The following is a 13167-nucleotide window of genomic DNA, read 5'->3' on the forward strand; positions in this document are numbered from 1 at the left end:
TCTGTCCAGGAAAGAAATCAAAGCCTTGCCAACTTTAGAGGCCAATCAGGAGTCAAATCAGTAGTAGAAGAGAGGTGGCGCAGTGGTTAGAGTGCAGTACTGCAGGCCACTTCAGCTGACTGCTAACTGCAGTTCGGTGGTTCAAATCTCCCCGGCTCAAGGTTGACTCAGCCTTCCATCCTTCCGAGGTGGCTAAAATGAGGACCCAGACTGTGGGGGCAATATGCTGACTCTGTAAACCGCTTAGAGAGGGCTGAAAGCCCTATGAAGCGGTATATAAGTCGAACTGCTGTTGCTATTGCTATTGCTATGGTGGCTCAGTGGCTTAATGATGCTGGAGATGGTGTCTGCTCTGTTCGAGCTTGAGTCCTAGCGCTGTATGGCAGGGTGAGCTCCCACCACTCACTTCAGTCCACTTAACAGTTCAAAAACATGTTCTATGCGAATAGGTATCACTTTGGTGCTCAGTGCAGGCAGGCAAATTGTTGTCAGCTCTTAATCTTCTTGGTAACGGCACCATTTTTTTAAGGTGGCTCCATGGAAGGGAGGAGGCTTAGGATAATGCTGCTGGAAGAGTCATTTATCTTTCTTTCTGGTGCAAGAGAAGCTTGTCTTCCTATGGTGCACCTTGAGAAGTGTGCGAGTTTGTCCTACAACAAACCTGTTACATTGGCAGCCATACTACTACTCTCCAATAGCATTGTTGCATTGCAGATCTCCTGACTAATATGAAAAGCATTGTTGCATTGTATTGATCTCCTGGCTAATATAAAAACATCACACAACAATATCAGGATGAGGATGATGAGAAAAAGGAGGAGGAGGAGGAGGAGGAGGAGGAGGAGGAGGAGGAGGAGGAGGAGGAGGAGGAGAGGAGGAGAAGAAGAAGAAGGAGAAGGAGGAGGAGGAGGAGAAGGAGAAGGAGGAGGAGGAGGAGGAGGAGGAGAAGAAGAAGAAGAAGAAGAAGAAAAAGAAGTAGTAGTAGTAGTAGAGTAGTAGTAGTAGTAGTAGTGGTAGTAGTAGAAGTACTAGTAACCCTGGCCCAAACCAGACACTCTCTCTTCTGTCCTCTCCTCAGAAAGAACATAGTGTTCTAAGTAAAAAAGGGTTGAATCAAAGACTAACTGATAACTTGAACAGCACAAAAGCAACAGAATAAGGCTGTGGGTATTGAAGCTTGCACCAAAGAAACAGCTAGTACAAGTATTAAAAGATGTCCATATTGTAACATCAGATATAAGCAGCGGGTGACTGTAAGAAACAACTCAACTAATGTAGAGCATGGCTACAGGTATAATTTAATAATTTGTATAATTTGTTTTTTATGTAAGCCGCCCGGAGTCCTTCGGGATTGGGCGGCATATAAATTTATATAAATTTATTAAACATTTAAATTTATTAAACATTTAACATTTAATACCCTGGATGCAAAATCAACAAACAAGAATAAAAGCCAAGAAGTGCACCACCAAAATAACTTTTAGCAAAAGTTAAAGTTAGAAAAGTAGATCAGCAAACTAAGATCAGATGCACGTAAGTTAGAACAGATGAAAGAAAAGAAACTGAAGATGACCAAAGAACCTTTGATCAAGAAATATCACCCAGAAACAAGGAAAATTAAGAAATCACAGAAATAATAAAGCAGCTAATACAACTGCTGTAGTCAGGAAGATGAGCAGATATGAAGCTTGAATTCCATGTTATAGGCAGAATCTCTCATTTCAATCAAATTGGTAACTTTTCTAATAATCCATTAATGGGGAGACTGAAGTGAATCAGCGAACACTCGACAAAAAAGGAAACAGTAATTTTCTGGTTGCCACTATGGGACAACTAAAGAAATACAACAAGAATGCAGCTTGGAAATGCAGGTAGATAAGATTTTTTTTAGAAAGCTGAAATGAAAAAAAAAAACATATACAGATATTCCTCGACTTACAACCACAATTGAGTCCAAAATTTCTGTTGCTAAGTGACCCAGTCATTGAGTTTTGTCCCCATTGAGGTTTTGTTCTACAACCTTTCTTGCCACAGATGTTAATTGACTCACTGCGGTGGTTACATTAGTAAAATAATTGTTAAGCGACTCGGGCTTCTACATTGACTTTGCTTGTCAGAAGGTTGCAAAAGGTGATCACATGACACTGGGAACTGCAATAGGAAAACTGAAGAAAGAAACAGAAGGGCTCATTCTGGCATAAGACCATACTTTTTCAAGTTATATTTCTGCCTGAGGCTCAAATTTCTTTTACAGTATCTTACAATTGTCTTCATAGTGCTTTTTCTTCCTGTTACTCAAGATTATTCCTTCTGCCCATTACACTGAGATGAGGATTTAATTAATTAATCTATACATCTCATACAAGTGATTCTTGGTGGATTACAAGGATTAAAAGACAGAAAACCTCGCTGCATATTATTTCCAGCACTCAAGGATAAATAACATCCCCAGACATTAAAACACAAGAACAACAACAACAAAGCTCTTCTCTTCATCTAACCCAAATGTCTGTGTGGAAAGAGCTATGTCTTCAATGTCTTATGGAAGGAGAAGATGAAATACTGCTATAAATAAATAAAATTGGCAGAGACGAATTGGCCTAATACCATCTCTCAATCCCTGGCTTTCATTTCTTCCTGATAAACATGTTTGGGAGCACAAGTACTGAGGTTTAGCTTTCCATCAAGGACACTATCTTTTGAACTTTAATAAAAAAAAATTGACATATTTTCAGAAACATGAAGGGTTTATTTTTACAAGAAGTGTTTTGGGGTTACACATTTATTTTATTTCTTGGAAGTAGCATATTTCCAAGTGCAGTTTAATAATTACGCTGGGCCATTTGTAAAAACAAACAAACAGACAAATGTACAAATGCTTTCAAAGGAAAAATAAAGTAGATAATTATGAGCAGCTAAGATTAAGAACTGGGAAAGACACCATGATTTTTTTTAAAAGAAAAACCAAATGTCAATTCTAGTAGTTGGATAAGCTTTTCTTATGAACTGACATTAATTTTTTTAAAAAAATACAAATATATAACAGTAAAACATTGCCTAGAGCTCTGGAGTTAAAGATGCTCACCAGTACAGAAGAGCTAACACATGATACAAAAATCGTTTCCAGACATGACGGTTCTTAAATTTAAATGAGGCTGCCAACCATGAGTACCAAAATGGCTAGTAAACAGGAATATAGCAATATTTTTTTCCATTTCTATGTTAAACGAGCAAGTATTATGTTCTCTCTGGAGTCCATTAAAACAAAATGTTCATAGAAGACATCCTCAGTCAATGAGAGTGTTTGTTCATTCTAGAGTAGTTAATGTTGGAATTCAAGCACTATCAAGCAGAAATATGTAAATGATGGTAGAGAAACAGATATAATCACACAATTGTTCTCAAAATTAGCTTCTGGTACAAATTGATCTAAGTGAACCCATATCCTCCATAACAGATTGAAAAATGAAATTGTCAACACTGATGCACTTCACTCTCTCTAAGATACTGTGTTCAAATTCATTTCAGGGTATCAGACTTTAAAGAGGATTCAGAAAAACTGGGACAGGTTCAGAGAAGAGGACTGAGGATGAGCAGAGGACTAGAAACTAAGTCCTGTGAAGAGGGAACAATGGTGCTGGATAAGTTTAGCCTTGAGAAAAGATGACTGAGAGAAGCTACCACAGCACTCTTCAAATACTTGAGATGATGTCACATAAAATAAGTTTAAGACCTATTCTCTGACCTATATCCCAGGACAAAGGAAAGGATTTAAATTGTAGGAAGTAGTTTGTGATTAAAGGTTCAAAAATTTCAGAACAGTTCATGCTGGAACTGATTCTATTCTAGTGAACTTCTCTTAGTTGGGTTGCTTAAAAAGAAGATATACAGCTATCGGTCCAAAATGGTTTAGTTTGGATTTCTTTCTTGAGCAAGGAATTGGCCTAAATTGCTCTGCCCAACTCTATTTTCTCGCAAAGAAGTAAAAACAGGAATAATGGGAAAGCAAATAGTGAGATGCTAAGTTAAAACCATGTCAAAACCATGAAAATGACACCAAAAGAAATGATGCCTTGTGATAATTTAATAAATCTCAGCTTGATGACCTTTCAGCTTAAAGCAGCCCAAAACAGTCAAATATATTTTACTACTACATCTTTAGCTGCTTTTATAACTAGATACGTAAAGTAAAAATCACTAGAGAAAAGAAAAAAAATCACACACAAAAACATAAAGTGAGAAGATAGATTTCACCTTAGGGGCTTAGATAGTTGCAGCCTTCTTAGTTCTGAGCCCTCCTCATTATATTATTCTTCTCATTATTGCTGATACAGACATTGGCTGCTTTCATGTGCAAATGTGCAACAGCTACACTGTTTTAGAAAGACCTTACTTTCACGCTCCCGCATCCCCATTGAAACGAAGCAGGTAACAAATAATGAGAAAGAGCTGTGTTCACGATGGCAAATATCAGATGGCAAAGATAAATACCAGGTAGATTAACCCCCCCCCCCCAAAAAAACCTTATGTGGCACAAAACTAGGGTGACCAGACGTCCCGCATCTGGCGGGACAGGCACGCGTTTCAATATTTTTCCCCGCGTCCTGTCGCGTATTGAAAAAGTACCGATTTTCCGAAAGAAAGAAAATCAATTTTAAAAAGGACGCTGTGAAATTTTTTTTCTAAAGTGTCGTTCCTGATGTGGCCTTTAGAGGGCAGTGTTTCCCTCCATCCCCTTTTGCGCATGCACGCGCCAACGCGCACCATTTTTCTGCAGGGAGAGCGATGGTAAGGAGGAGGTTAGGTCCTGGGCCAAGCAGCTCAGCCATCGGAAGTTTTTTTTTCCCCTGCTTCTTTTGGGCACCGCTCTTCTGCAGCCATGCCGTGCAATCCGCTGTAAATCTGGTCTGAGTGAGCCGAGGGGAGGCAGGTGGGGATCCGGTTGGGAGAGGTTGGTGATGGGGGTGGCTTTTGAAAGGGTTGGGAGGAGTGGGGGAAGGCAATCGGGGGAAGGCTGCTTTGCAACTGCCAGAAAAGTTCCATCCCCCCCGCTATTGCCTTTCCTTCTGCTTGCAGCTTGCTCCATCCCAGCGGAGGCTGAGTCTGTCTCTTATTTGGACCTCCTGCATCCCCCCCAAATGGAGCACTCCATTTCAAGCAACGAGGGGCACCAAGCAGGGCAGGGTTGCAAACACCCCCCTCCACCCAAGGCTGTAGGCGAAAGCTGCTCTCCAGCGTTGAGGGGGGAACATGGCGCGCCCAGGCACCTCTGCCCCTGAATCAGGAACGCTGGAGAAGCGGGCACAGATTGCTGGCTTTTTAAATCAACTTTTTGGAAGGAGGATGGGAGGACAGATGGGGCGAGTACTAAAGGCATCCCGGCTGAAATCACTTTAAAAAAAAAAGCAATTAAAAAAAAATCCCACTTTTAAGGTGGTGAGCAGATCTAATGCTCCTTCCAACTCCCCACAACAGAGAAAGGGGGGGGGGAGAAAGTTAGGGAAGGAAGGAAAGAAGGAAGGAAAGGAAAGAGAGAGGGAAGGAAACAAGGAAGGAAAGGAAAAGAAGGAAGGAAAGGAGGAAGGAAGAAAGGAAGGAAGGAAAGGAGGAAGGAAGGAAAGAAGGGGAAAAAAGAGTGACTGGCCTCATTTCATCCAAGCAGGTTTTCATGTCCAAAATGGGACTAGAAACTCCTGATTTCTTGTCTGGTGCCTGAACCACTAATGAAAAGAAGGACTAGGAGAGACATGATAGCAGTGTTTCAATATCTCAGGGGTTGCCACAAAGAAGAGGGAGTCAAACTATTATTCAAGGTACGTGAGGGTAGAACAAGAAGCAATGGGTGGAAACTAATCAAGGAGAGAAGTTGTGAATGTTCCAACACTGGAAGTTTTTAAAAAGTTGTTGGATAACCATTTTTCTGAAATGGTGTAGGGTTTCCTTCCTAAGCAGGGGGTTGGACTAGAAGATCTCCAAGGTGCCTTCCAACTCTGTTATTCTATTCTAACATATACTGTTTTAAAGAAGCACAGAGGGAACAATCCTCCAGGCTTTAGTGACCATCACTAAGTGTTGTAGCTTATGATTCTTGATGAATGTATTCTATTTTATTTTTCTTTATGTACACTGAGAGCATATTCACCAAAGACAAATTCCTTGTGTGTTTAGGAGTTTAGCTTCTCTATCTTGAAAATGTAAGCTACCATAAGGCATTATGCAAGCTAGCTTTAGCTTTCAAACAGTTCATTTAGTGACCAAAGTTGCAATGGCATTGAAAAAAGGGACTGATGACCATTTTTCACACTTGCAGCATCCTCATGGTCACGTGATCAAATTTTTGATGTTTGGCAACAGTTACAATTTATATTTGTAAATTGTAGTTATGTTGAAATAAAAAAATATTACAATACTATTTTTGCGTTGTATGAAAAATTTTGTTGTTCCATATAAATTTTTTAATCAACCCCCCCCCCCCCCGGTCAAAGGTGTCCCTCTTTAGCAATCTGAAAATCTGGTCACCTTACACAAAACATACTTTAAGAAGTGATATACTGGCTTGACGTCACTATGACACGACATGCAATCTTGGGGCTCCAGGAATGCTGTTGATATCTCTGTTGCTGGTCGATCCTTTTTGGATCTAAACCGTTTTGAAGGAACAGTGATAGAGAAGGGCATGTCCTGCTGATCTCAGGGGCATCGCAAAGCCTGTGATTGATTCAGGGAAAGCTCTTTTTGCCAGCTACAAGAGAAGCAGCCAAAATGGCTGCAGAAGGTTGGGACAAGCCCCTGAAATGGAAACAGAATAGGAGAGACAGTGTGCGGAAATGATGAGAAAAATCTTTATTATTAGAGAAGAGAGAACCCAAAAGACTTAGAGTTAAAATAAAATTGAAGACAGAAGGAAGCAAGCAGCGAATTAACCCTGGTTTAAAACTATCGTGTTATGTTTTCCACTTTAATTTTGTTTGTTTTCTATGGATGGACTTTTTAAATGTCTCTTATTTTAAACTGGACTGGTCTTTTTTCCCCTTCTTCCTCTATACTTTTCCCAATATTTTTGTATTTGTGGATTAAAAGCCTCTTCCCTCGCAAGGTTCGGATGGATCGTAACCTTTAAACATTTTTTTTCTCTTCTGGAGTTCAGAGCTTAGAAAAGAGAGGCAAAAACATAGGGAAAAGTTGTAACACTGCCATCTAGAGGCTAGAGGCTTGGCAACATCTGATATTACAAAGCTATTGGCTTTGTTTGAACCTAACAAAAGCCATGGATGTATTAGTAGCAGTGTTTATAACTTGGAAAAATGGTGCAATATGAAGAAGAAAAGGAACTAACATTGCAAAAAATTAGATAAGAAATTCAAAAAGTCTTAATAATCACAGAGAGAATTGAAAAGAGACTTGAAATTATAGCTCAAAATACAGAAACTACGGAGGGAAGATTTGAGAATATTTATAAAACAACGATAAAATTTGATGACAGAGTTCAAAAAATAACAGAGACATATGAAAGTGATAAGAATATTGTTGACACTGACAGCAAATCATGTGCGGAGGGAAATGATAAGTGCAAAATACAGAAAGGAGAGATCAATGAGCTGGAACTCTATTTCAGATATCAAAACATAGATGAAGAAGGGGGAGAATATTTGGCAGAAACAATGAGAGTAATTTCGGCAAAAGCACTAGTGATAACAAAAGTCAAGCTGATGAAAGGAACAGATGGTGGGTTTCGAATCCTTATAAGATATGCAATAAGTTGTTAAGAAAAGTCCACATAAGACTTATCAAGAAAACAGAATACAGATTCTATAAATGGCAAGAGATATTGGACTGCACTATTTCTGGAAGGATACCGGATGATGAAATGAAATGTCACAATAAAATTTAGTTAAATGTAGTTAAACTTTGAGTACTATGTATAAGACAAAGTAATAGTAGCTATAGTCAAATAAATGATCAATAATGATAATAAAGCATTTATATATACTAGATTGATAATATGAAATTTTATACAAACTGTAAGTGAGGATGATGGAGATGATATTGAAAAACCTTTTTATAAAAGATAAATAATTCTACATAGAATAGAATATAAATATGTAATATCTTTGGATGATTTCAGGATGATGTAATGAAATGCCATAATATAAATTTACTTCAAATTTAATATGCCTCATATAAAAATGATGCAATAATAGCTATTCTTAATGGATGTTTAATAATTATAACAATTTGTATACATGTATATTAGATTGATGACACTAATAATGGTAAAAACATGGAATTGAAAATTATTAGAGAATGTTATCGATGCTAAAATAATATAATGATTTAGAATAGGATATAAAAACATTCTTTATTATTGGATATATTGAAGATGATATAATCAATCATTATAAAATAAATGGATACATATTTAGAATAGCTTGTTTAAAATTGAGAAACAATAGTGATAATCAAACAAATGAAGTATAATAATAATATATACAAAAATATTTGATTGACAATATGTGATTTTTAATAAAGCTTAAGTGATGACTACGGAAAGGGCACAGAAAGACCTTGTAACCAATCGACACACTGTATGCAGTTGAAGGGGTTTTTATGTTATATGTTTTGTGTGTTTGTGTTTGTTTGAAAAAAAATTATATTAAAAAAAGAAATGATATGTAAAGAAGTAATTATTATTGAGCCATGGCACAGTGGTTAGAGTGCAGTACTGCAAGCTACTTCGCTGACTGCCGGCTGCCTGCAATTTGGCAGTTCAAATCTCACGAGGCTCAAGGTTGACTCAGTCTTCCATCCTTCTTAGGTGGGTAAAATGAGGACCCAAATTGTTAGGAATAATTTGCTGATTTTGTAAAACTGCTTAGAGAGGGCTGTAAAGCACTGTGAAGCAGTGTATAAGTCTAAGTGCTATTGCTATTCAGTAGAATGAAGATAAATTCTCAAATTCTTTGAAGAACCAGAAAAAAGGGCAACAAACATTTCTTAAAACAAAAAAATTGTTTATAGGACCCAAAGATAATATGTGGATAGCAAAAGATATTTTATAAAACTATACAAACAAATCTATTAGTTCTCATTTGTGACTTAAAAAGTTTCATAAGTCTAATTAATTAAAAAAATCTTCTTTGTAGAATAGTAATTGTCACCAATAAATATAATGTTAAATGTTTCATGAAATTAAAAACATTTTGAATGAATACTACAGTATCATTTTTCCTCCAGCACAGTGGCTGCAACAATACATGGCTAATTCTCAAAATATGAATATTAGCATAATGGCCTAAAGCTGTTCCCACAATTAGAAATAAAATAAACCCATTAACTGTGGCCACACAAGCCTACAGGCTACAGACGGGAGACGCCATTGAACTGAGCAACTACAAAAGTTTGCTATTCAAATCGCCTCAAGATCAAACCATCTCAGACACAATACAGATCTCCTTTTTTAAGTTAAGAATTTGGAACAATGTTTTAAAAACAACTTTTAAAAATATAAAAGAAGCCTGAGATATTATCAGAACATTAACTTCTATGACCACGTTTCTAGCTGTTGAGTGGCCCTTATTGTTGATCAGTAAACAAACGACATGCCAAATTTGTTCCCGCACAGATAACACAAGCAAAAAGAGTCAAATACTTAAGGAGGCATAATGCAATGCAGATGTTACATAATTAAACACTTGGAGAAAAAGAAAGTGCATCCTTTTACTCCAAAACAATAGCAACTTCCTGAAGAATTTGTTTTGAATTAAATTCTTTTGGAAAGATATTTAAATATAGTTAGTAATTGATAGCGTCTCAGAATTATTATTCATTTTAACTAACTAAAGTATTGGTTGATTACAATTTTTATAAAACAACTCAAAGTTTATAATTCAACAATAACATATAAAATAACAAATGTAAATGTTTGTGTTCAGGCTTGCAAAATCTGGCACAATAGGCACATAGTACTTATTTTTTCTAAATGGATATCCCCAAAATTTACCACCTATGTTCTACATTTGTATAATGTTAATCATAATGAAATGTATTTGCTTTAACTTAACAGATGTGAATTTAACCATTGTGGCTTAGTGTTACATGTTAAATAGGCTATTTTTTTGTTAATAAAACATGGTTAAACATTCTGATTTAGCATGATGCATAAATCTAGCCAACCTCTCGTTTTTTCACCTCTCATGTTGTCAGAATCAAGATGACACAACAAAACCCAATCAAGTCCAATCCTTGTTTTGCTTACACCTAATCTAGACAACCACTATCCACATACTATAAATATTTCCCAGCTAGATGTATTTGCGGGTTTTTAAAATTAGTTTACATAATACATTTTTTTTAAATTATGCCAACAGAAAATATTACCTAGCTGATACATTAATAGGGTAAGTGATGCAGTTTTTCTAACATAGGGACCTCAACTTCATGAGAATTTCCTTCCTCATACTGCAAAACTCTACATTCAGGCTAAGATAATATAGCAACAAAGAATATTCATTTTAGCTGCATTAATTTTTGGAATATGAAATTTTAAATTTCATTTTGTCTTTGGTATCAATTTAAAATTTGTCATATAAAATCTTGACATTTTAAGAGCTGGAACTTTAACATGTTAATGTAATATTATATAGAACTTATAGAAATTCTAATATAAACTTAAACTGATTAATACATGCTAAAGCTACATCTGGCTGTGTCTCCAGTCATGAGAATTAATCATGTTTATGTACATGGAAATGGACAAAAACATGGTTTATTTGTTTGTTTAATCAATTTGTATGGAAGCCGTTTCAAATCCATGACTCTGGGTGGCTAATAAAATTTAAAAATAATGTAAAAACTGAATTACAAAATTGCAAATGACATATACAGTGGAACAGCCAAGAAAAACCAACAACAACAGCAATTAACAGGCTTATCTCATAATTGTTCAGTTGCACCAGTTGATTGCTGATTTGTGTTTTCTATCATTTTTTTCAGATAATTTTATTAAAAACTACATATATAAAAAATAAAATACAATATTAACTACAAAAAATACAAAAAAAGGGAAAAAGTGGTAGTGGGGGTGCTATGTGACAAAGGAACAGAGAAGAAAAAAGGAAAGAAAAACAAAAAGCAGATTTCCCCTTCATTCCAGCAGATAATAATAATTTTAATAGCTTATCGCCATCTCCAAATAACACATATTCTTTCTTCTCTGCATAACTTATCTCTTAGAATAAGAAAAACAAAGTCCAAATACTCTATCAATCAATCTTTGTCAGCAAAAGTCCAGTAACCGCAACCAGATGTAACTATTTTCTCCTTTTAACCTTGGTTGCCCAAGCCATTTTATAAATCTTCCCTGATTTTTTTAAACAAGTATTCTTTAACCACTTTACAAAAACAAGTCCCTAAGATGTTTTCTATTATTTAAATTAAAAGGCTATACTAGTCATTTAATAGACACTATTGTTTCAAATTTGCTTGGAGTTGGACTTTAATAAAATAAATAAATACTTTTGTGGTTTTAAAATAGTGCAAATGATGTAAAGTAAATATCTAAAGAGAAAAAAAGACAAACACCTAAACTAATACCAAATACCTATCTAAAGAGAAAAAAAGACAAATACCTAAACTCTTTGAGGGAAATGGGTAGTCTAGGAATGCAAAATATGAATGAAGAATGAATGAATGAATGAACCCATGAACCTGAGCATTATATGAAAACAGAGACATCATAAGAAACAGTACTTTGGCCCCATCCTTTCTTTTTTTTCCTTCCACCTACTACCAAATGTTTCAATAGTGGGGAGTAAAAACTTCCAAATAATAAGCATCATTTTGGGTTGAATTTTTTTTTCCAGCAGCGAAGAATGTATTTCCATTCTTTGCAATTCAGTTAGTGATGTCACAACTTTCCCTTATTGTATGATAACAAATATTTTTCTATGGCTTATCTGCTATTGCATCTAACTCCTGTATCTATGACTACATCTTCTATATCTACTACTATATCTACTCTCTGGTCTAAATTTGAACTGTTAATAAAAGGAAAAGTGGCCCTTTTCCAACATGTTCTCTTTTCCTACCATCTCACCCTACCCACCATCCACTGCCTTATATGAAATTCTTTTAAACAGAGGTCTTCAAATTGTAAGCAACCTTTCATTGTATTTTTTCTCATTAAGACTGCAGCATTTCAACTGGTGGGATAAAAGAAATATATTACATGTGTTGTTTTAAAGAACTAATCCCTAATTAATATAGAACTGCTCTTGTTAATGCTTCTTTGTATGACATTGGGTGAAAGATTTCTCATATTGTTTAGATTCACATATACAGCAATAAGTAAAAATAAGCATCATGTTCTACAAGAGACAGAGCAAGACAGATTTAAACATTTCACTAATTAGAAACAATCAGAGAATCCTCAGCTATAAAAAATATCCAAGCAAGTGAAGACATGTTTTCAAATTCTGACTTTAAACTAAATTTCTTGTGTGGAATATCGTTAACTATGTTTAGTTAAAAAACTAAACATAGCTGATTATTAGTTACAATAGGTAAAAGGTAAAGGTTCCCCTTGCACATATGTGCTAATAGTTCCCGACTCTAGGGGGTCGGGCTCATCTCTGTTTCAAAGCCGAAGAATGTCCAAAGACGTCTCTGTGTTCATGTGGCTGGCATGATTAAATGTCGAAGGCACATTGAATGCTGTTACCTTCCCACCAAAGGTGGTTCCTATTTTTTTAGCTGCATTTTTACATGCTTTTGAACTGCTAGGTTGACAGAAGCTGGGAAGGTTCAGTTGACAGAAGCTCACTCCGTTACACACGCTAGGGATTCGAACCGCCAAACTGCCGACCTTCTGATTGAAAAGCTCAGCATCTTAGCCATTGAGCCACTGCATCCCTATGTTAGTTTCAATATTAGCAGCATTTCACTCTGTGACAGAAAAAACCCTAAAGAGAAATCTTTAAAAGTCTCACCCGTAGCACTGCATTATTGCATTTGCAATGTTACATAAAAATAAAAGCATTATGCCAAAAATAGTAATGCACACAGGAGGGGAGGGCATTGCTGCCCCCTTTTGAATATAAAATTTAATTCTTGTTGTGATGCCTCCATTAACCGTGACCTGACAAAAGCGCGAACGTCATAAGCGCGCCG

At 36.1% G+C, this 13167-nt stretch overlaps 1 protein-coding gene across 1 annotated transcript in view; it reads right to left on the bottom strand.

Moving 5' to 3' along the window:
• FMN2 (formin 2) overlaps positions 1-13167 on the bottom strand; it is a 183540-nt gene that overhangs the window by 99564 nt on the left and 70809 nt on the right. The gene's annotated exons all lie outside the window — the stretch shown is intronic.

This window comes from Thamnophis sirtalis, unplaced genomic scaffold, assembly GCF_051295495.1.
Source record: "Thamnophis sirtalis isolate CommonGarterSnake01/CBP01778 unplaced genomic scaffold, rThaSir2_p1.2 scaffold_6, whole genome shotgun sequence".
Classification (NCBI taxonomy): Eukaryota; Metazoa; Chordata; class Lepidosauria; order Squamata; family Natricidae; genus Thamnophis; species Thamnophis sirtalis.